Here is a 26095-nt window from a genome sequence, read left to right as displayed (position 1 = left end):
CATCAATTTCTTCCCCACTATTCAGCCACCTTTTGATTAACTGGAAAAATTAAAGGAAAATAGGTCATGGCAAAGTCAAAATCATGAGTAAAAAGTGGCCAAAAGATGGTACAAAATGCACTTGATAAAAATTAAGCAAAATTACATATCATATTCTGAAACACAATATTATTACACAGTGTCATCCTAAAGTCAAAGTAAAGAAGTAGGAAAATAATCTTTTAAGACAGAAGTTAAAAACTGAGTTGCTACAGAGACCAGGCAGATAATATGGCTTACTGAAGCAGTCTGGGTGAGGAATGGGGATACTTGTGCTCTGTCCAAAGTGGGTGGCCATTATTCAGCAATGGCCAGCGCTTGACTTGTGGGAATATGTACGCATCATCAACAGTTTTTTTGACTTATTTCTTGAAAAATATATCTTCATTCTCATGAGAAATCGCCCAATGTTTGAATGCTGCCAATGAATCTAAAATTTAAGTCTGTGAATGCTCAACAAAATATCTCTGCAGATTGTTACCATTGTGTGACATCTGGTTTTGGAACACTGAATATCACATAAAATACTTTATGACAAAGGACCAAAAAGTTATCCACTATAAGGCAACCTGCAGTTGTTGATGTTTTTTAGCTAAGTCTGTTCATGCTCCCTTCAACATTGTTTAGTATAAAGTTCCTTCATTGTTGTTTCATCTTTACCTTCTAGAATTCTTTCAGAAATCAAACTAATTGGTGTAGGAGATGTCATACTCCTTCAAACTGCTCCTTTCTAAAAATTTCCTTGACATGTATCTAGAGAAAGAACCAAGCCTACGTTGGGGAAAGGTAGACAAGACCCGTTAGACTTGTCTCATTTAGTCAGTGAATCAGTCCTGTAATTATCATAACAGATACAACGTGACATTTACTAGTTTTTCTCTAATTCTGTATAGTAGGTATCTTTTAATATATTTTTGTTTTAACAAATTTATTAAGATTTTATATTTTCTACTTTATACATTTGTACATTTGTTTAACTTAAGTGAATATAAGTTCATTCATTCCCAGTAATCAAGAGTTGGCTTTTATTTCATGAGCCAAATCATCCTTAAGCATACAAAAGTCAAGAACCCTGGGCAGACAATTGAATATCGCTAGAAAAATATTTGTGACTGAATACATACTATTGCCCCAAATAAAGATCATCTTCACAAAGGAAATATGATGGCTTTGTACATTGTTTTATATTTTTTAGAAATAAAAAGAGTAATATACATGTATTCATAATAAATGAAATGAAAGATGTACAAGTAAAAATTAAGCTATTTCTACTTTTCTGCAACAACTAGAGCGGACATCACAAAATGCATCCTTAGATGCCGTCACTGTGTTCATGTAAATATCCATTCACACAAAGATGCACACATAGGTCGTTATTTATAAATGGAGTTGCACTGCACAAGCTGCTTTTCTCAATTAGAATATACTAAAATGCCTCCAAGTTAGTAAGCATACCTGATGGTCATACTAAATTTAGTTATCTAGTCACCAGTCACCAGTGTTGAATATGCAAGCTATTTCCAACAAGTAGTGGGAAACAGTCTCCTCTAGATGTTAATAAATTCCAGGTTTCTAAGTTTTTTGCTTTCTGCTTTTTACTGTGCCTGGAAGATAAATAGTAGAGTGCCAAGGAGTGAGATAAAAGACGTATTTTAGATATACAGAATACTGGGATCAGAATAGACTTATCTAAAATTTAAAGGAGGTTGGGGGAGGGGCCTGTGCTTTGAATTTACAGATTTAAGAAGGTGAGGAAATCCCAAACAGACTAAATTCAAAGAAATCCACACCAAGATATAATTAAACTTCTGAAAGGCAAAGACAAAGAAAATAACTTGAATAGAACCAGAAAAAAGAATAATGGCTTACCTCAGAGGAAGAATAATTTAAATAACAGAGGATTTCTCATTAAAAATCATGGAGGCCAGAAGGAAGTACAAAAATATTTTTAAGTGCTGTATAAGAAGTTTTAATCCACAATTCTATACCCAGTAAAAAATCCTTTAAAAACAAAAGGGATCAATGCTGTGTGTGAAAACAAAAAATTAAAGGGGGAAATAAGACATTCACAAATGAAGGAAAACCAAGGGAATTAGTTGCCAGCAGACCTACCCTAAAAGAAGGCTAAGAGAAGTTCTCTAAACAAAAAGGAAAGACAAAATAAGTAATCTTGGAGCACCAGAAAGGAAAACATAACATAATTTTAAAAATAGCTAAATACAATAGACTTTTCTTCTCTTAAACTTTCTAAATTATGTTTCACTATTGAAGTAAAAATTATGACACGTCTCATTTGGTTCTAAATACATGTAGAGGACATATTTATGAAAAATTATAAATTGAGAAGGAGAAACGAAGTAAAGTTTTTGTATGTCACTCAAACTGGTAAAATGATAAAACTATAGATTGTAATAAGTTGTGTATATATAATACAATACCTAAAGCAATCATTCAAAAAGCTATACAAAGAGATGCACTCAAAAATGCAAAAGCTGAAAAGGGACTTCTAAAAAATGTTCAACCACAGAAAGGTAAGAAAAAGAAAACAAAAAAGGAAGACAAAAACCAAATGGTAATCTTAGTCCCTAACATATTAATAATCACATTCTATGCAAATGATTATGCCAATTAAAATATGTGGTTTGGGGCCTGGAACCTCACCATGCAGTCTGCCTTTTCTCTCCAGTTACAGACCCACTGGCAGGTGGAAATTATCTGGGACTCCAAGGAACACAGTTTACATACCAGTGACTTGAGAAACAAAATTCAAAATTTATTAAAATAAAGATTGACAAAGTAGATTTTAAAATTATCAATTACATACTTTTACAAGAAATTCACTTCAAATATAGCAATATAAGCACGTTAAAAATAAAAGGATGGAAAAATATATTATGTAAACCAAGGAAAACAAAAGTACCTATATTAATATCAGACAAAGTAAACTTCAGAACAAAGAAAATTACCAGAGACAGAGAGGGACATTATATAATGGTCAAAGGGTCAATCTACAAGGGAGACACGATTTTAAATGTGTATGCAGCAAACAACACAGTCGCAAAGCATGTAAAACAAAAACCAATATGACTGAAAGGAGAAATATACAATTCCACAATACCCCTCTCTTAACAATTGATTTTTAAAAATAAAAAATCAAGAATATAAAAAAATTTTAAATCAAACAAAACAGTCTAATAAACAATGTAGAATACTCCTCCCCTGAGGAAAGTAGGATATTCATTCTCTGCAAGTGCCACCAAACAAATACCAGGAAATAGTATATTCTGAGCCACAAAATGAATGATGACAAGTTTAAAATAATTAAAATTGTACAGAGTGCATTCTCTGACCATAATGAAATCAAACTAGAAATTAATTATAGAAAGATAAAAGAAAAATCTGCAAACATTTGAAAATTAAACCATCTAAGTGGCTCATGAATAAAACAGCAAATCTCAAGGGAAAAATACATTGAACTGAACAAAAATGAAAATACAACACAGTAAAATTTATGGGACACAGCTAAAGCTGAGAGATAAATTTATATCACTAAATGCATATGCTGGAAAAGAGAAACTTTTCTCAGTAATTGAAGCTTCCATCTCAGAAATCTAGAAAAAGATCAAAATATCCCAAAAGCAAGCACAAGGAAATAAATTAAAACACAGAAATCCCTAACATTGAAAACAAGAAAGCAAGAAAATCAACAAAACAAAGAGCTGGTTCTTTTAAAAGTTCAATAAATAGAATTAATAGACCTCTAGCAAGACTGGCAAAGAAACAACAGAATAGACAAAAATTACCAACGTCAAAAATGAAATGGATATCACCACTGACACAGCAGAATCAAGGGATAATAAGAAAGTGATGTAGACAACTCTAGATAAAATGGGCCAATTTCTTAAAAAAACACAAACTACCAAAACTCACTGAATGCAAAATAGATATTTTCAATAGCTCTATATCTGTTAAGGAAACTGAATTTGTTATTTTAAAACTTCCAAAAAAGACATCTCCAGACCCAGATGATTTCATTGGGGAATGCCTACAATTTGTTTAAAGAAAAATTAATTCCAATTCTGTAAATATTTTCCAGAAGATAAAGTAGAATAGGTTATTTCTCAAATTGTTTTATGAAGCTAGTATTACCCTGATATCAAACCCAAGAAAAATAATATAAAAAATTACAGACCCAAAGTCATCATTAATATAGATGCAAAAGTTATTAACAAAAGATGAGAAAACAGAATTCATCAATAAAAAATCATACATGATGGCCAAATGGAGTCTATTCCAGGTATGCAAAGCTAGGTCAATATCTGAAAATCAGTTAATAGACTGCATTAACAAGCTAAAGCAGAAACATTACATGATCATATCAATAAATGCATTAATTAAATTCAAATGGAATTAATGCAGAAGAAAACTAATTCACCCATTCTCGCTAAAAAAAATCTCAGAAAAATAGAAATACTCCCTCAACTTTATAAAAATCATCTACATACAATATACAGCTAACATTATACTTATTAGTGACAGACTGAATATCTTCCCCTGAGACTGAGAACATGACAATGATGTTCATTCTTATCACTTTTATTCAACATAGTCTTAAAGGTTTCAGTCAGTGTAATAAGGCAAGAAAATAAAATAATAGGCATATGTATTAGGAAGAAATAAGACTATTTCTATCTGCAGGTGACACAATTGTCTTTGCAGAAAATCCAAAGAATCTACAATGTACTCCTAGAACTAACGAGCAAGTCACTAAAATTGCAGAATATAAGATAAACATACAATTTGGTATACCAGCCAGAACATACGTGCAGCAAACAAAACGTGTACAGGACTCATATGCTGAAAACGACACAATGTTGACAACATAAATCAAAGAGGACCTATGTAGATGAAGCGACATACTATGTCCATGGATTGGACTATTCAAACAGTAAAGATGTCAATTTTTCCCAAATTGGTATATAAATTTAACCACTATCAAAATCCAAAAAGTTTTTTCTAGATACAAGATTATTATACAATTTATATGAAAAGGCATAAAACCTAGAATAGTTAAAACAATTTTGAAAAAAAAGTGGAAGGAATCCATCTACCTGATTTTAAGATTTATGTGATTATAGTCATCGAGACTGTGGTACTGGCAGGGTTATAAACAATGGAAAAAATACAGAATCCAGAAGTAGATCCACACAAATATGCAACTGATTTTTTTTAACAAAGTTACAAGAACAATTCAATGGAGGAAGGACAGTCATAAAAAAGTGATGCTAGTACAAAAAATCCAAATAAACACACAAGGAAACCTTGATCTTAATGTTACACTTTATACCAAATTTAACTCAAAATGGATCATAGACTTAAATGTAATACATAAAAGTATAAAATTTTTAGAGAAAATAGGATAAATATTTAAGATTTAGAAGTAGACAAAAAGTGAAAAGAAAAATTGATTCAAATTGCTTTAAAAATTGATGTAAATAAATCTTTTGATCTGTGTAATACCCTATGAAGAGGATAAAAAGATAAGTTATGGATTGAAAGAAAACATTTCCCAACCACATATTCAACAAAGGAATAGTATATAAAGAACACTCAAAACTAAGAAAAAAAATTAATTAAAACATAAGCAAAAGACATGAAGAAATATTTCACCAAACAAAATATATAGCTGAGAAATAAGCACATGAGAACATACTGAACATCATTAACCATTAGGAAAATGCAAATTAAAACCACAGTGAGATATTGCCATACACCTATTGAAATAACTAAAGAGTAGTGACAACACCAAATGTTGGTGAGGATGTGGAGAAATTAAGGCCCTCCTACCTTGCTGGTAAGAATGTAAAATGATATAGTCACTCTGGAAGAATATGGCAGTTTCTTAAAATACTAAACATGCAAATACATCTAGGAATTAAAATACAAAATTAAAATATAAAATTTAATATATATGTTTAACACATATATTAAAATACTAAACATACCATACAATCCAGGAATTAAACTTCTGTCTGTGCATTTATATTAGAAAAAATAAAGACTTCTATTCACACAAAACCTGTGCACAAATGTTTATAGCAACTTTATAACAGAGCTGGAAATAACTCAGATGTCCTTCAAAGGTGAATGGTTAAACAATCTGTAGTTCAAGTCCCAGATACTTCCTAGTTATGTGAAAACACAGTTATATTATTTTATTCCTTTGCCTCCATTTTCGCTCTTGTAGAAGAAGAATAATTGTGTCAATCAAAGTTCTTGAGGGAATTAAATGAGTCAAAGTATGTAGAGCACTTAACATGGTGCTGGCACAAAGTACTCAGCAAAAATTACCACCAATAGGGAGTGTAAATTAGTTCAACCATTGTAGAAGACAGTGTGGAGATTCATCAAGGATCTAGAACCATAAATACAATTTGACCCAGCAATCCCATTACTAGATATATACCCTATAAATCATTCTACTATAAAGACACATGCACACATATGTTTATTGCAGCACTGTTCACAATAGCAAAGACTCGGAACCAACCTAAATGCCCATCAATGATGGATTGGATAAAGAAAATGTAGCACATACACACCATGGAATACTATGCAGCCATGAAAAAAGGATGAGTTTATGTCCTTTGCAGGGTCATGGATGAAGCTGGAAGCCATCATTCTTAGCAAACTAACACAGGAACAGAAAACCAAACACCGCATGTTCTCATAAGTGGGAGTTGAACAATGAGAACACATGGACACAGGGAAGGAAAACCACACACTGTAGCCTGTCAGGGGTTGGGGGACTAGGAGAGGGATAGCATTAGGAGAAATGCCTAATGTAGGTGATGGGTTGATGGGTGCAGCAAACCACCACGGCATGTGTATACCTATGTAACCTGCACGTTCTGCACGTGTATCCCAGAATTTTTAATAAAAAATAAAAATTACCACCAATAACACTTGCACAGCTTGTAGAAGTTAGTCTTAAGATTATGAAATCCATTCTGGTTGTGTAGTACTGGTGTCGGGGATGGGGATGGGAGCAAAAGCCTCTGTCCACCATTACTTCTTTAATTGACTAGTTTGGGCAGCAAGAATATAAAAGGTAGACATGACATACTGTGTAAAAATCAAACGAAAAGCATGATGTGGTCAGTAAGAAATGCAAATACATACAAAAATGCTAAATTGCTTAAGTATAGAAAGATTGCCTGCTGGAAATAGGACCTATCAGTAAAACTGTGAAGCGTGATTTTTAAAATGTGATTTATTAGAAAATTCCAGCAGCCAGGCAACAGAAAGATAGTCCCTCTAATAAAAACTGAACATAGCATTTCTTGTCTATTATTTGTTTATTAGGGTTCTAATTAGCCAGACAGTGTCACCTAATTTCAACACATTTTACAAATAATTTGCCATATGTCTATTAGTATTTACAATTTCCAGGCAATTTGGAAAATGAACATATTTGAGGACTCTATTCACTGGTTAGCATGCAAACCCAAGGGATGCTATAGACACATTTTTTCCTAAATTGCACGTGCCTCTCTTTACTGGGAAAGTGATAATGGGAAAGAGCTGGTCTTAGGAGAAAGACCAGTGATGGAAATTATACTAGTCTTGGGAGAAAGACGATGTGGTTTGAGGTCCCATGTTCACCACCAAATTCCCATGTGGCTTCGAGCAGTTGTACTCACTTCTCTGAGCTTCAGCATTCTCCTCCATAGCACAAGGGGCCTGCACTAAATAACCTCCAGTTACCCATGAGTGCAACATTCTGCAATTTAACCATATCTGTGATTCTAGACCACACTTGTCCCTAGAAGCCATGGCACTCTGAGTGAAGGGAAGTAAAGGAACAGGGAATTAAGCATCCTCATGTTTAGCAGATGGAGAATTTTGAAATGCCAATTCACTTTTTAAAAAATTCTAGACTGTCTAAAGCACAAGCAAATTTCATGTTCTTAAAAATTCCTAGCTTGTGTCTTATACAGCGATGCAGATTTTAGATGGTGTGGGTGTTTGTTCTCTTGTAAAGTGTTTCCTATGTCCATATTTCTTTTTGGTAGTCTGATAAGATCTGTAGGTACATATAAAGTTAACAGTTACTCTCACAACCAACCAAAATCTTAGGTAAAGATTTTCATGAAGTTAGATAGTACGTTCACTTCTTTCCAACACCTTTTATTCCTAAGTTTGGTAATATTTCTTTTTATATTACCCTTAAAATCAACTTATTGCTCATTCTACCATCTCTTTTATTTATGGACCCATCAATAATTATCCATCAATACAGCAACTTGCTCATGACATTTATGCCAATTAGTTGAGTCATGGGTAACTTAATAAAAGGATTATACATGAAAATCTCATTTTAGGGTATGAATCGAAGCTATCAATAAGCCCATTAATAATTCTGATTTTCTGTATGTTTGCACCATTCACATAATCTGCAACTATAATATATTGGTCCCACTTTCCTTATTTTGTATAATCAAACAGTAATCAATAAAAACTATGACTACTGCAAAATGAGACTTCTGAAGCTTTGGGGGCACAATTCATCATCAGCATGCATGCAGAAGTCACCGCAGAGAGTCTTGTCTTTCTTTCTTAAGTGCCCTTGAAACCAAGCAACTGAGTTATATTTCAGACCCCCAAAGGGAGCTACAAGGTTATAATTGTCTCACACTTAATTACATGCATTATCAAAGGTAGATGGACAAAGTCATTTTGTACCATACTTAGAGAATAAAAATCACTATGAATTTTGATATTGCTGGCTCATTGATTCACAGAAAGTAGAAATTTATGCAAGAGCCATGTCTAACAATGTAAATGTTCAGCCAAGTCGAAGAACACTGCCTTCACTGTTCTGGGACTCAGCCTCACATTCACAGACTTGCCATTCTTCTCTTTCACTCTTGGGCCTAGTGAGGCAGCTTATTTTTCCTTTTTCTTTTATTGGTCACAGTTATTTATTTTCAGTGTGTCATCGTCTCTAAGTTTCTGAGGGAGTGTTAGCTTGAGGCCTTGCCTTGACATAATCAGATATAATCAGAAAAATGATAAATTCCGTAGGAAAGAGAACTATTTTAGCCAAGGTGTGCGAGAGAAATACCGCCACTTTCAAGGACTGTTTTCTTTTACTGGAGCCTGCTCAATAGGGACGTCAGCTTTGCTGGGGTAAGTAAAAGCATCCTGGCCTTACCTACATAACGGGGGAGTAATTGCCTCTTAGAATCAAGTCTGAGTTCTGAATTAGGCCCAGGATATAACTACTTTTCTTTACACTGCATTTGAAATTTCATTTGGCTTACTGGGTGCGAGATCCACATTTCTTTTCTAACAGAATGTTTTATTTTTTGTCAATTGATTTCATTATGATAAGCTGATGGCAAATGCTACTTCCTTACTCAACAGGGCTTGCAGCCTGAATGTGCCTGAATACATTTTATGATAAATAATATATCCTGCTATCCTGCATTCATCCAGCGCAGCCTGAGGAAGCAGATGGGGTTACAGCCTTCTCCTCAAAGCAGACAGAAACTACAGCTTTGAGGAAGAGAATGAGATCATTACATGGCTTCCCGATTTCATCTTGATAAACTCTGAAGCTGCCATATTGCAGTAGTTTTCAACTATAGGTGGGAAGTTTGGCTTTCCTTTGAGTTCAAAGGAGAAAACTGGTGCTTAAAGAAAAATGTGTTTGCTCCCTAAGTATGAGTGACTCCTTCCAGAAAAAAAAAAGCCCCATGCATGCAGGTCTATGATGAATACATTTAGGGCAGTCCTGTGGCCTGCTATTAAGGCTGGAGTGACACTATCCCTAACCCTAAGGTGAAAAGTAATGTTAAAAATAAAAATTATACTGAGCTGCTAGTTATTTGGCCTACAGGAGTGCATGCATGCATGCATCTGGTGAAACTTGGTTTTTCTCTGAATTTGCCAGGCAATTCTGGCCAAGGTAGGCAGAGGAGAATCTGAAAACTGTGGAGAGGAGCTTGACCTCCAAAAGCCAATATGGCACTCTGCTACTCCCTTCTTCCACAGTTTCTTCTCTGTCTCCAGATCTTGCAAATGTACAGTCAAGAGTGCTTGGAGTATTATTCCATTAACAGATGTACTGTTACATTAAGCCATTAATCAGGCAAATCACAGCTATGTTTTCTTTCCAGATGTTACTATAATTACTCTTAATAACACCTACTGAGTTTGTCATTTCATCCATTGATGACTTTTCAAAAATTCCTTGGATAATTCATTTCTTATAGCCTATTTATATGAATTTAAGGGTTCAGGATCTCTCAGGTTTTCACCATGTATTTCTTAAAGAGTATAGCAGTATAACATCACATATGAGTAGATTAATAGGCTCTTGAGAGACTGAAGGTTGAAACCCACATGCTGACTTTACAATTAAATCATACTCCACTCCTCTCGTGCTAAAAGATGAGCTTTATCTTTTGAAGCCTACAATGCTCATAAGTCCAGTGAAGGGAGGCTACCTTTCAAAGGAATGGAGCTTTGAGGAACGGAATGGAGCTTAGTCCAGCTGTGTAGTTTACAGATGATAAAACTAGGACCTAGAGAAATGAAGTCTGAATTCCTGAGACAAAAGAACACCAGAGTCCAAGGTTCATGGCTCTCAATTCAGTGTTGCTTCTTCTTGTTTTGTTTTGCGACGGACTCTCGCTCTGTCATCCAGGCTGGAGTGCAGTGGTGCCATCTCAGCTCAATGCAACCTCTGCCTCCTGGATTCAAGTGATTCTCTCATCTCAGCCTCCCAAGTAGCTAGGATTATAGGCATGCACCAACATGCCTGACTAATTTTCGTTTTGTTTTGTTTTGTTTTGTTTTTTGTTTGTTTTTAGTAGAGATGGAGTTTCACCATATTGGCCAGGCTGGTCACGAACTCCTGACCTCAGGTGATCCGCCCACCTTGGCCTCCCAAAGTGCTGAGATTACAAGCATGAGCCACCGCACCTGGCCCAGTGTTGCTTCTACTGCCACGTTCATTCTTCAAACAGCTTCTGCCATGTCAGATGGGAATGAAAATTTCTTTTGTGACTCAAAAGTAAACTAAACCAGGTTGGATTCCTGAGACTCATTCTACCCATTTACTCACTCTCCTTAAAGTAAAATTTAGCCAGGCATTCTTAAATTTTGCTTTGAACCTACGGAGCTCTAGCTTTTCTGCTGATTAAATATCACTGATTTCTCATTTTCTGGTGGCATCGTTTTACAATTCTTTTGACTACAAAGTTTCAGCTTCTGGAGTCTTTTCATTTTTTACAAAATACACTTTTATTAAGAGATGAAGTTGGGTAGTCAGAATAGAAGTGAGTGCTGTTTAGCAGAAAAAAAAAAACCATGGGCTTTGGAATAAAACTTGCATATGAATTCCAGTTCTACTTCCTATAATTGTGTAGCCTTGGCAAGTTACTTTGCCTGTCAAATGCTCACATTAAAAGAGTGTGCATGTGTGTGTGTGTGTGTGTGTGTGTAATTACCTAGTACAATTCAATAACTGGCCCACAGAAGACACTTAATAATTACTAGTTACTACTAAGAGAACTGGATGAGAAAGAATATTAATGGATATGGTATTTTTTGTTTTTGTTAAGTACTGTCTTAAACGTCTGGAGAAAAGAAGGAGAATCTCATTTTCTGCTTTCGGTATTAGTGATCACTGACTGCTGTTACCAATGCAGGGAGCCTTGCAGATAGTTAGCAACCTGAAAACAAGCTGTATTATTTGAGAGGAGGTACTTTTGTCTCTTAGCTAAAGTTTTTGCAGGTCGCTGTGGTATGGTGCAGTATCAATCTGAACTCATTAAATTGAATAAGTGACACAGGAACACAAGAATACATTGTTTCTTTGCCTCGTCTGCTTAATTAATAATTCCAAATCCCTCCACTTACAAGATTGATGGTGAAATCTTCACACACATGCCACCGTATGTTCTCTACCTCCTCTTCCCCAAGTACAACCTAAGGCAGTGCGTCCCAAATGTGCTTCCTGGGCTAGCTGTATCAAAATTACTCAGGAACTATTAGAAGGGCAAAACCTCAGGCCCTGCCACAGACACTTTGAGTCAGAAACACGGGATGACTCAGAAATCTGTTTTAAACAGGCCTCCAGGCGATTCTGATGGAGTTCCAGAACCATGACCTGGAGAACCCAGTTACTACTATGTGTACTGCAGTGTTTCTCAAAGTGAAGAACAGGTACCAAGATAGAAGCAAAAATTATCTTAGGAAAAAGATGACTTTAGGTGACACTCACATATCAAATATATATATCATATAGATCAAATGTGATCTATAAGCTAGATCGCATAGTAAGAGTTTTCCCTCTCAACTCTCTTTCCATCGTTAAGTCTCATTTTGGTGTGACTAGACCTTTAATACCTCTCTACCCATTACTAATCTCCCATTTCAACAAAGAGAGCTGGATACAATTTTGAGGTCATTAGGTAGCAGCAGGGTCCAGCTAAAACTCAGCAATAGTTCTCTTCTCCTTTAGCATGCTATTTAAATGGTAATAAACTTTTTCTTTATAAATGTTTACTTTAATCAAAAAAGTTAAAATACAGTTGGCACGTGGATTAGCAAAATTATGTCAGTCATATGGCGGTGAATGTATTTAGAGAAATGCTGGTATGCTAAAAAGAACCTAGTTGCATACGTGCTTTAATTTCATTTGTGCCATTTATTAGTTGTGATACTTTTCTTAGCTGTGCTACTTTCCTAAGCCTCAATTTTCTCATCTATCAAATGGGAGTGATATTAACATCATAGAAATGGTATAAGAACTTAAGAATGGAATGTGCCTCCTGTAACCCTAGAACATAGTAGGAACTTGCTACATTCTTACACTCTCAAATCTCACTTTGAAGTCAGGTTTCTGTGTGGCCTTCTCAATAGCATTTCTGTTGGGGCTTCAGATTCTTCATTTGTAATGTGACAGTAAAGAAGACCTGAAGATCTGGAAGGTTCCTTCCAACTCTTAACTAATATATATTTCCACATGTGTATTGTATGTGTGTATGTTTACATATAGCGTAAATTCTGTATATAAGTATGACTTAGGCATAAATAGTTTTGTTCCCCAGGCATAAACCTTGAGTGTGCAGGGATAATATTGAAAATAGATGACTGTGTTGGAAAAATAAAAAATCAAATTGTGAGAAATGTGGGCTCTGATGTACATATCAGAGCTCAAAGGTAATTTCATTGTGTTTTATCATCATCTGTCAAACTTAAAGCAATACCGACACTAGAAAATAGATTTTTGCAGAGGTTTCTGAGGACAATGGTTTCCATGAGCTGGTGTAAATATATTCAGAGAGACTTGTTCCTACTTAATAACATGCGTTTTTCCTTCTGAATTGCTGATGCATTCACTTATAGCATTTGAAAGGCAGTTTGTCCTTTGCTGTCAAGTGAACTTGACAGAATAATAAGAAATTCTGAAAAGTTCAATCAAATCTTGTTGCTTCTCAAAGGAATTTCTCGACTGCTTATTCTGTTTAAGGAGAAAAAGAGAAGATGGCATTTCTTCAGTCTTGTGTAAGACGCTAACCAAGTTTAACGGTACAGGTTCTCATTAGCAGGTGCCACATGGAGTTTTCCCTCTCAGTAATCCAGGGGACAGTTCCAACTGAGCTTTGGGGGTTCTTTGGGGAGTAGCAGCAATACATAAGGGGTCACTACAAGACTGTACTATTATAAAATCAGAAGCTGTTATCATCAGCTTATTTATTGCTTACAACATTCTTGTGAATCTGGAGACCTAAAAACAAGTAGAAGCGGTGAAACTTGCTTCTCTTCCCTAGACAATAAAATAGCTTGCATTGTCTTTTACATAACTGACTGTTATAGAATCCCAGAAGCTAGATACACTCAGATATTGGCAATTCTGATGAAATGCCCCAGGAACTATTAGACTTGATTTAGCAGGCACTGAACTGAAAATTAGTATGTAAGACAGAGAAAATGTGTTTGCAATCATGCAGACAACAGCTCAAATCACTCTCTTTGAGCCCCAGTCTCCTTATCTATAAACTGAGGATAAAATGTTTCTACCTCACAAGATTGTCCTGAGAATTAATCAAAGAGGTAATGTTGGAAGTAGCCAGAATATCTAACATTAACTGAGCACTTACTATCTGCCAGATGCTATTTCAAGGGCTTCAACCGCATGGGATCATTTAAGCCTCAATAAATCTTTGAGATAGTTACCATTATTAGCTCCATGTTGTGGATGTAGGAACTTATACCAGAGAAAATGTAATTAACTTGCCAGCCACAATGTGGCAGGAAGAGACAGAGCCAACATGGGAACCCAAAAAGTCTGCTGGCAGATGTTCCTTCTTTAAGGCTTAAAAGCACTTGACATTGTTATCAGCATTCACATGAGTTGAACCACGTGAAATTACAAATCTTTGACCATTTTTGACATAAAAATAGCAATTTTCTGTGGTGGTACCTAATAAGCACTGGATATGTATTAGCAGTAGCTACAGTTGCTACTACTGCTAATAGTAGCAATCATAATATTGATTTTATCCCAGACCCTCACTCATTAAGGAATACAGATAATATTATAGAGTAAAAACTACTAGCTTGGTGATCAGAAGCTGGGTGAACTCTAGGTCTCAGTTCTCCCATTTGTATAATAATGGGATTGATCTTTTCCAATTTTAATTATAAATGGCAGAACCTTAAAAACGACCTATGAGGGAGAACCAGATATTTCTGTCCAATCTATCTTGGACCAATATCTAGTTCTGTCATGAATGACTGGTATATAGTTCATGTCATATACAACTCACCATGTGAGTTTGACAATACCCAACTGGTACCTAGCCTGCTCAACACGGCAAGTTTACTGAGCACATGCTTGGATATTGTACTAGAATCAAATTTAGCGCTCATTTCTAAACACCTGTTTTCAATGCCTGTATTTAACTTGCTACAATAAAATAATACACAGTTTGTGGACTGACACTAGTTTATGCACTACCCTTTCAATAGCATTGGAACACTGTGATACATATAAATTCTTAAAGGAAATATGTGTGTGTCTGTGTTCCCTTCTTGTAGAAATGTATTCTCTCTGGAGATTAAAAATGAGTATCCACAAAGCAAAAGAATATTTTTAAAAGAAAGACCACAGATGGATCACAAAAACAATATTACCTGGGGCATTCATATAAGATAGAGAAAAGAAATCAGTATGTACCAAATGTTGTTAGTACATGTGTTTTTTAAAATGTTTTTTATTTAAACGATAATTAATGGTCTTTCATGTCATCATATTTGAAGCACTAGAGAATTAGAGATAAACGAGACATGGTCACCATCCACTCATAGCTCACAGTCTAGCCAGAGACCCCAGAATGTTAGCACACAATTGTAGAATAGTGGCTAATGCTCTGAAGGAAGATGTATTTAATTTGGCTTGGGTATCACAGGGGGCTCTACACTTTCAGGTGTGATTTCTTACATTTTGTTGTTTAGAATAGTTTTATTTTTTAAAAAAAATCCTTTTTATTCATTGATAACACATATAATATGAACTAATCTTAAGTGCACCGCTTGATGAACTATAACAAAGTGAACACAACCATGTAGCCACCACTCGATCAAAAAATAAAATGCTACCAACTTTCGAGAAGGTCCTGGTGTGCCGCTTCCCAGTCACCACCCTCTCCGTTTTCACAAATGGAACCACGTTCCTAATTTCCAACCAATAACTAAGTTTTCCTGTTCTTAAAACCTATGAATGGAATCACACTGATATATTCCTTGGTGGCTGGCTCTTTTGCTTAATGTCATGTCCACAGTCATGGTTCCCAAACTGCATGCTAAAGCATCCCAAGGTACCACGATGTGCTCATAAGGAGAGAGCAGGATATTTTTTAAATTTTAGAGTCACATAGTGATAACTGACAACTTTCAGACACTGAATGCAATAATAGCTCATGGTAGTTCAGTTTCAATATTAGATTGTGCTACATTTCTTTTGATGTTGTATCTTTTAACACCAGATTTTCAAGAGTATCTGTGATTAAAAGCCAGTACACACAAAAGTCAATATGAAACAAATGAGGGTGGCTAAATCCAATCTGATTCTAATATTCAAGAAGCTTTGGTATGCCCAACAGGCATACAAATCCTATTAGTAATTTCTTGTGGTTATTTAAGAATAAAAAATATCAGTTTTTCTTTCAATGTATGTGTATTTTTAACATGACTGCTAAGTTATTAAAACATAAGTATTAGCCAGTGGCAGTGTCTCACGCCTGTAATCCCAGCACTTTGGGAGGCCAAGGTGGGCTGATCACTTGAAGCCAGGAGTTCAAGACCAGCCTGGCCAAATAGCAAAATCCCATCTCTACTAAAAATATAAAAATGATCAGGACATGGTGGTGCATGCCTGTAATCCCAACTACTCAGGATGCTGAGGCAGGAGAATCACTTGAATCCGGGAAGTGGACATTACAGGGAGCCCATATGGAGCCACTGCACTCCAGCCTGGGCAACAGACCAAGACCCTTTCTCACAAAAACAAAGTATTAAGTTATTGGGACCTTACTACTTAATAATCAGAACTATTATGTATTTCTTTTGGTGTGGTGGCACCTGTGAAAAAATTCCTGAGACACTAAGGGAGCTAAGAAAGTTTGAGAAATCTCATTATGAGATTCATTTTTGTTGCCTCACGCAATAGTCATTTGCTAATTTTCATTTGTGTGTGGTTTTCTGTCATGTGAGTACACCACAACTTATTTACATGTTCTACTCTTGATGGAAATTTGGATTGTTTCCAGGTTGGGGCAGTTATGAAGAATGCTCCTATGAACAGTTTTGGGCATATCTTTTAGCACATGTATATATATGTATATGTGTGTGTGTGTGTGTGTGTGTGTATGTATGTGTGTATATATATATATATATATATATATTTCTGTTGGATATATATTTAGGAGTGAAGTTGCTGGGCCTTAATACTGCTAAACAGTTTTCTAAAGTGATTATTCCAATTTACATTCCCACCACGGTTGTTGGAGAGTATCAGTTCTACTCAAAATAACACTTAATATTTGGAGTTATTTTAATACTAGTAAGTGCAGACATATACAGATTTTTGTACTTTCTAAAGCTTAATTCAATTTTAGGGGTTCTACTTAAGAAAATAATACTAAACAAATTTAACTTTAAAGTGAACAATTATTGAAAATGAGAAAATAAATTACAGAAAAGCATAAAATTTTGAAGCTAAAAAAAACCCCAAATATTACAAAATGAAAAAAACTTGAGAAAAATAATATGAATTCACTGCCTATCACACGCCTGCAATATTTTGTTCCTATGTCCTTTTGCTGGACATTCTTGAATTGCCCCTTCATATGGAAATAATTTTGTATTCTCACTTTTTATAGCAAAACAGATTAGTCTTTGTTATAGTATGTTCGATCAAAACTTTTTAAATACAGTTTAGAAAAATTTCTTTAAGTTCACAATTTGTCAAATTTGGGGAAATTTCTATCAGATTTTTTTTTTAATGAACTGCAAATTTTCAGTTCATTTTAAGTTGTACAGTAAGCTTAAATGCTCTTTGAATTGGCAACACTCGTTAACAGCTTTTTTTTTTTTTTTCAATGCTCTGGTCATGGTAGCTTATGTGTTTGGTTAGATACTCCTCTTTGTTTTGTGTTGACATCTAAATCAACTCGGCAGGCAATAGGGTGTACCTAGAAAACATTTCTGTCCTTGGAAACCTGGCAATTAATTACTCAGTAAGTACTCAGTAAATAAGGCAATTAAGTACTCAAGGGTGACCACAAACCACGTAAAAATATTTCACTAAACTGAAACTAAATGTATCCCCAACTCACTTTAATCCTTACTAGTTCCCACATATACACATAGCTGCTTCTACTGAAGTAATTATATGACTTATCTCCTCTTTTTTTCTAAACCTCTTTATGTTAAAATATATTAGTTGATTTTCTAACATGAAGCCAGCCTTGCATTCCTGGAATGTATGCCACCTGGTCATTATATATTAGCCTTTTTATCAATCTGTGGATTTGTCTGGAAATATTGGGTTTAGGATTGTTGCTTTTATGTTTATGAAAGATTGACCTATAACATACATTTGGATTTTTCTTTCATTTTATTTAAGGTGTTCATCTGCTTTTGATATCAATGTTCTGCTGGCCTCAAAAAATAAATTGGGAAGTGTTTTGTATTTTTATATCTTCTGAAACAATTTGTATAATATTGATGGTACTCCTTAGCTCTTGGAAGAAATTACCAGCGAAGCCACATGGGCCCTGATTTTTTTTTGGCGGGGTGGGGGGGAATGTTTTAAATAATAAATTCAATTGCTTTAATAAATATAGGACAATTCAGATTTTCTGTTTCTTCTTACAGAAAAAGAGGTTTTATTTTTCTAGGACTGTATCCTAGAAGAATTATTATATAATTTTTTAATTTATTGATACAAATCTGCTCATAATATCTTCAAATGGTATTATTTTTAAATGTCAGTTGAATTTTTAATATTCCTTAAGTTCCCTTCATTCTATTGGTTATTGGTTATTTGTTTCTTCTCTTTTTTTCAGTTTTATCAGTTTTCTTAGCCTTTTCATAGTACCAAATTTGGGGTTTTTAAAATTCTTTCCACTATATTTTTTTATTTTATTGTCCTTCTTCCATTTACATTTGTTGGGTTTCATTCATTCCTTTTTTATTTTTATCTTTTTGTAAAATATACTTAAACAATTGGTTTTTAGCCTTTCTTCTTTTCTAATATAGGCATTTAAGACCATTGTTTCCCCGATCATAGCTTTAGGTGCATCCCATACATTTTAATATGCCATATATTCATTATCATGTAATTTAAGATATTTTAGAAACTTCCATTTTGATTTATTCTTTGGTCCATGGGTTATTTAGAAGTTATTGCTTGGTTTTCAAACTTAGGGGAAAATGATTTTTAGTTATCCTTTGGTTACTTATTTCTAGCTTGTAACTATTATGGTCTAAAAACATGTTGTCTATGATTTCAACTCTTTGAAATTTTTTGAGACTTGCTTTATGGCTAGCCTGTGGCCTATTTTAATAAACGTTTCATGAGCACTTGAAATCCTATGTAGGCCTGGTATGATGGCTCACGCCTGTAATCCCAGCATTTTGGGAGGCTGAGGTGGGTGGATCACCTGAGGTCAGAAGTTCGAGACCAGCCTGGCCTACATGGTGAAACCCCTTTCCACTAAAAATACTGGGTGTAGTGGCACGCGCCTATAATCCCAACTACTCGGGAGGCTGAGGCAGTAGAATCCCTGGCACCCAAGAGGCAGAGGCTGCAGTGAACTGGAAGCTTGCCACTGCACTCCAGCCTAAGTGACAGAGCAAGACTTCTTATAAATAAATAAATAAATAAAAATCATATGTAAAACTAAGAGTATACAGTCAAATACCCTGTATTAATTGGGTTAGTCACTTCTTCCTCTCCCCTTTAGTGGGGTTATGTTATTTATTTGAAATATAGTTGGGTTTGTTTTCAGTGTTGTGTTTTTATCCTTCCCGTCCTTGTTAATTTTTTTTTGAATGCAGAGAATATTAACCTATATCTAAATATCAAAACTATACAAAAAGATATGCTCAGAAAAGTGTCACTGCCTCCTGTATTTCTTCTGCTTCATTCCCCTACCTCATACAGGGAGCCAATTTTGTTCTTCTCATTGACTTCCTGGGTGTCTCTTTATAAAGATAAGTAGATATACACATATTCTCTTCTCCTTCTTTTTATACAAGGTAACATGTAGGTTCCTTTGCAATTTGCTCTTTTATCACCTAACAATGTATCCCAGAGGTCACTCTACATCAGTTTGTAGAGATCTTCCTCATTCTTTGTTTACAACTGCATTGTATTCCATTGAATGTATGGGGTTATAGTTTAGTCAATCAGTCTCCTATGCTCAGACGTTTTGGTAGTTTCTTACAGATATTACCTCAATGAGTAGCTTCACGCATATATATGTTTGTTTTGCTGGGGATGTATCTTCAGGATAAATTCCTAGAACTGGGCTGCGAGGTGAAAGACAGATGCACGTATAGTTTTATTAACTGATGCCAAATCTCCCTCAGTAAGGATTTTGTATTCCAACCAATCTGCATGCCTACCAGTAATTCATGTTTTCTACAGCCCTGTGAACAAAATAGATCATCAAGCTTTGAATTTTTTTGCCCATCTAAGTGAGAAATAGTATCTCAGTGAATTTTAACTTGCATTTATCTTAATGTGAATTAACTTTAATAGCTTTTCATATGTTCAAGGCCCATGTTTATATTATTTTATAAATTGCCTCTCCTTTTCTTTTGTTCATTTTGCTATAGAATGGTTATTTTTCCTTCTTTTCCAGTTTGTCATTTGTCTTTTGACTTTGCTTCTGGTATTTTTGCCATATGTAGTCAGTTTATCAATCTTTTATCACATCTGGACTTTTTAGTATCAGCTAAAAACTTTTTCATTAACCTAGAATATAGAGGAACTCACCCATATTTTCATTCAGTAAAGTTACATTATTTTACATTTAGAATTCTGATCCATTTAGAGTATTTTCCTGTATATGACATGAAGAAGAGATCTATTTTTTATTTGTGAAAAAATGGTTATCCAGTTGCCCAACATCATTTATTTAAAAGACTATCTTTTCCTTAGTGATTTGAGATACAACTTTTTTAATATACTAGATTTCTATAGATTTCTATTCCATTGTTCTGTTTGTATCCTCATGAGTCACTACCACACTATTTTAATTATAGTCTTTACAGTGTTAACATCAATAGGACTAGACCCCCTTCATAGCTCTTCCTAGTCACTGTTTTTCTACCTATTCTTATGTAGTTATTTTTCCATATGAATTTTGGTCTCAATATATCTAACTGGATGAGAAAGCTTGTCAATATTTTCTTGGGTGAATCTCTAAATTAACATAATTAACAGATATTAAAATAATGAAAAATGAGAGCTTCATTATGTTGAGACATCCTAAACAAGAGCAAGGGCCGTCTTTCCACTTGCTCAAATGTGCTTTTGCATCTTTCAGAGGTATTTATAGATTCTTCATATACATTTGAACATATCTTCTTATGCTTACACCTAAACATTTTTGTTGCCATTGTAAATAAAGTTTTCTTATTATGTGTTTTATCTATTATCTCTGTACATGAATGCTATTGAGTTTTGTTATAGCTTCATTCTGAAATATGGATTTTAGCATTATAAAACATCTTTTGTCTCCTGTTACGCTGTTTTCTACTTTGTCCAGTATGAGGATTCCAGTTCCTACTTTCTTATTGTTTTCATTTGTCTGCTAAACAGTCAAATGCTTTTGTCCATTCCTTTATCTTTAGCCTTTTTAAAAACTGCTATATTTTAGATATGTCTTTTATATACAACATATAGTTGAAATTTGATGGGTCAATTTGAGAATCTTTTTATTTTAATAGGTGAGTTAAACTCATTTGTGTTTATTGATATGACTGTCAAGCCTCTCATCTTGTGTTGTAATTACTATAAGCACTATATTTACTGTGCTTTTTCTATCTGGTGTTCCTTTGCTTTTCCTTTTCCCTTTGGCTATTATGAAGTTTTTGTGCTTTTGTTTTGGTGTTTAGGTTTGTACCTCTATAGTACCCTTGACTTTTTTGGTCTTACTTAAGCTTTTCAAGCTTTCAATGGCTCCCCTTTCTTGTAACAAAATCCAATGTCTTTGCTGTGGCCCATAAGACCTTTCATAACATGGTTTTTGACTACATATCTGAAGGGGCTTTTTCTACCACTCTGCACTTAATCACTGAATTCCAACAACTGAACTTTCTTTGTCATCCTCAAATATATTCTCATCTGAAGGCCTTCACACTTGAGTTTTCTCCTTCAGAATATCCTTCTTCCTTCCGTAAAATTTTTACACAATTCAATATCTCATTTCATTCAGGTTGTATTAGTCAGATTTTTGCATTACTGTAAAGGAATACCTGAGACTAGGTAATCTATAAAGAAAAGAGGGTTCATTGATGTATGATTCTGCAGGCTATACAAGCATGGCCCCAACATCGGCTTGGCTTCTGGTGGGACCTTAGGAAGCTTACAGTTACGGTAGAAGGCAAAGCAGGAGCTGGCCCTTCACGTGGCAACAGTGGGAGCAAGAGAGGGAGAAGAGGGAGATCCCATACTCTTTTAAATAACCAGATATCGTGTTAACTGAGAACTCACTTATCACCAAGAGGATGGTACTAAACCACTCATGAGAGATCCACCCCCATGATCCAATCACCTTCCACCAGGTCCCACCTCCAACAGTGGGAATCACATTTCAATATGTGAATTGGAGGGACAGATGTCCAAATGACATCACAGGTCTTGGCCTTCATTTCATCATCAAAAATGTCCCTAACCCCCTTATTTAAAAGATTACTCCCCATCATTCTCTGGTGTCTAGCATAATGCTTGACTTTTTTTCTCAAAGTATGTGCATTGCTAACCATTATTCATTAAAATCACAGGTAGATTCTGAAGGCCAAAGAAAAATCTTTGAATGGGTCCTTTCAACTAAAAATATATTTTCCATGGTTTTTTAACATCATTAAAATACCCGTCCAGCTAAAATTCTAAAACTTAAAACTGTGGCTTAAGTATTTTGAGGCTCTCAAATAGATAACAGAAGTGGAAGGGGATTTGGCATTCAAGATGCAAGTGGTTGGCCCTGCCTGATAATCAGATGACAGGCCTGTCTGTGAAAGCTTTTCTCTAGACACTTTCCACATCACAATTTGAAAGTTGATCTACACATTTTTCTAATGGTGTACATGGGCTGTTTTCTTATGTTCCCTGGCCTACTTTAACAGGAATATAGGATAAACGTACATTCTGAACCCATGAGTAAAATGTGTATGATGTGAGGAACCTACAGAATGGAAGTCTAGCACCAGCTGTCCCATGTAATTTTCCAACTTCATGCTACCTAAAGCAGAGAAGAGAGGCATCATGAAGTGAGGAAGTATAGTTCAGTAACCTGGGGCTTTCAGATTTTTGCCAGATGAAAAGACAACTGGAGCTGGCTTTTAAGTACTGGCATAATCTTGTAATTCTGGCAAAAGTTTATGAGTAAGAGATTGCCTAATCCCAAATGATGCCCACAATGTGTAACTACATTACCGAATCCTGATGTCAAAGAGTTTACTTCCAATAAATTTGCTCAAACTTCTATGAGATATAAAATACCTTTATAAACAGTAATTGTTATTGTGTCTCAGTGAGCTAATAACAAGTATAGGCATATCTCCAGGGCAAGAATGGGATGGAGAATGGATCATGGGGAAATAACTTTAAAATGGTCTCCAGGGCTAAAGCAGATGGTAGTATATTTGAAAAATGCAGGAGAATAAATTATAGCTGTTTGCATTTCTGCTCCGAAGGCAATGCCTGTGTTTTCTGTAGGATGACTTCTTTGCAAAGGATTATTAACTTGAGAGAGAACTACAACAAATGATATTTTAATGATTAGTATAGTATTAAAAATGTGTTTCTTTTGTTGTGATTTTACTGAAAAAAAAATCGTATTTTGGTAGAGAGTCCTTGATTATATTTTAAAAGCTCTGTTGAGTCTTTCTCACGAAAGAAAATGGTAACACATTTTAGGAGGAAAAATAACATGGGTTTCCCTTTCAGAAATTATTCATTTCAACAAATATTTAACAAGGTCCTGTCATGGTCATGGCATGGCACTATGCCAGGTACTAAGAGGAATAAAATATACCCCTTGACCTCAAGGCATTTTTGATTTTGTAAAGAATATTCCAAAAGCTCATTTTTCTGTATTATATAAGATACAGAAACAATATGTAGATGACCCACCCCACTCACATTTATAGTAGCTGATTTTTTAATATCTGTTTTTAAGACGTTTCTAGTCAGAAAAATAAAACACCATAAACTCTTTCTGATAATAACCAAACAACTTGTAGCGTTGGACAAATGTAATCAGCAATGCTGAGAAAACATGATGGACTGACTGATGAGGTGGAAAGACTTTGATTGCCTGAATATGTGATAAGACCATGTATGTATATGCCTAGAAGCCAAAGAATGATTTTTGCAAAGTGTTATCATAATACAAAACCCTTAAGAAAAGGGAAAGTGAGACATCGGGAAAAAAATACATTTTGGGCTTGATCAAGGGAATATTTGATCACTCTAGGAGGAGAATCTATTGACATAATCTCACAGTTCAGGGAAAAGCTGCGAGGAATTGTGACACTATGGAATATAAGGAAAAAATGGATAGACACTGGGTATGAAGGGGAGGCTCCTTGAAGGAAGTGGTTTTTAATCTCAGCTTTGAAGGTTATGCATGGGTGGAATATGTGGGAAAAAAATGATTGAGTCAGAGGAACCAGAGTGAACAAATATATGAAGCCCTGAACTTGCTGGTAAACTTGTGGAGAAAAATAATTTAACTGCCTTGTTGGTAAGAGCTAAGGAAGCAAAGATAGTTTGCAAGTAGTTCACAGAGGGTGTTATTCAGTAAGCAATGAAGAGAATGTAGGGTGTGAAGAATAATGCAATGAGACTAGAGTTTTAGAAAGATAACTTTGAAAGGGCAATGTAAATGACAAGGAGAATATGTGTGACAGTCATTCACAGCAGAGATAACTTTATCTCATTTAGTCTTCTGCAATAACTAGCATATTGATAAGCAGACATTCCACAAATATTTCAATTCAGTCAGCACTAGGCTACAGCATGTCTGCCACATTCAAGCATCTGTGGAGGCTTAAAAAATGAAAAAACTTAAAATTTTTTCAATGAGTAATGAATTTACAGAGTTTTGGAGGTCGTCCAAGGTTTAATTGCCCAACTGTCATTTTCTGTGTGTAAATTTAAGGGGTACAAGTGCAATTTTGTTACATTGATATATTTCATAGTGATAAGTCCTGGCTTTTAGTGTATCCAAATTATATACATTGTACTCATTAAATCTTTCATCATCTATCTCCCTCTCTCCCCTCCTCATTCTTTCGAGTCTAATGTCTATCACTCCACACTCTATGTCCATGTGAACACATTATTTAGCTTCCACCTGTAAGTGAGAACATGTGGTATTTGAGTTTCTGTTTCTGAGTTGCTTCACTTCATTTTGAAATGGTTTGCATCCCACTCCCAAGGATATCAGCAGTCAGGACCAAGTTTGAAGAAGGGGCCATACAGAAGATTACAAATTTTATTAAATAAACAAGCTAGGAATCCAGAATAATTTAATCAAATTGGATGTGACTACCAATCAGAGGGCAATCAGAAAACCTCGTGAAGGACCTACTGTTTTTGGATATTTCCAACACATGAAGAAAAATCTTTACCTGGAAGCCAAACATTCTAAGCCATGCCTAACTTGCCTCATGGACATTATACAAATATGTGCAATATAAACAATAGCTGCTTGACAGGGATTTTGAAATCAGGAAAAGGAAAAGTCTCTTTGGTTGAAAATGATGTGGTAATATTTATCCTCCCAATGCTGTGTGTGCTCCAAACCTGCCTTTATCCTTAACCCCTGAGGAGAGAGAGAAGCTGAATTCAAGCCAGTGGGTCAAGATCCAAAAGCAGCACATGAGCTTATTCCCAATGCAGGTGGGAGGTCCCAAAGAACAACATGCTCTATAAAACCTTGGGCAGCAGGTAGAGATGACCATATGCTCCTCTTTCCATTTCTACTTGTCATTTTCTACTCCCCTCTCTCCTGTAGGTGACTGGAAAGCGAAAGCTAAACATTCTTCAGACAACAACAAAACACCACAAGCTATACATCTTGGCTTGTTCTTCCACAAGCACAGTCCATTTCTGAGACAGTGTTTGGAATTTGAACTGGCAACTCAACCCAACAATTTTGCTGCTTTGTCTCTCAATCTCAAGTTGGGGTTTTTTTTTTGTGAGAGTGTGTGTGTGTGTGTGTTTTCTTTTTTTTTT

General features: G+C 35.1%; 1 protein-coding gene across 1 annotated transcript in view; it reads left to right on the top strand.

Annotated features, from left to right (window-relative positions):
* The first annotated feature begins 8959 nt into the window (after positions 1–8959).
* Positions 8960–26095, top strand: part of ATP10B (ATPase, class V, type 10B) — a 283845-nt gene continuing 266709 nt past the window's right edge. The window contains exon 1 of the mRNA XM_011947712.1: positions 8960–9231. The gene's annotated coding sequence lies outside the window, so the exon portion shown is untranslated. The remainder of the gene's footprint in view (positions 9232–26095) is intronic.

The sequence above is a fragment of the Colobus angolensis genome, unplaced genomic scaffold (genome assembly GCF_000951035.1).
Source record: "Colobus angolensis palliatus isolate OR3802 unplaced genomic scaffold, Cang.pa_1.0 Scaffold27, whole genome shotgun sequence".
In the NCBI taxonomy this organism is placed as follows: Eukaryota; Metazoa; Chordata; class Mammalia; order Primates; family Cercopithecidae; genus Colobus; species Colobus angolensis.
Note: the sequence above shows the minus strand (reverse complement) of the source record. Positions and strands in the feature narration are given on the sequence as shown.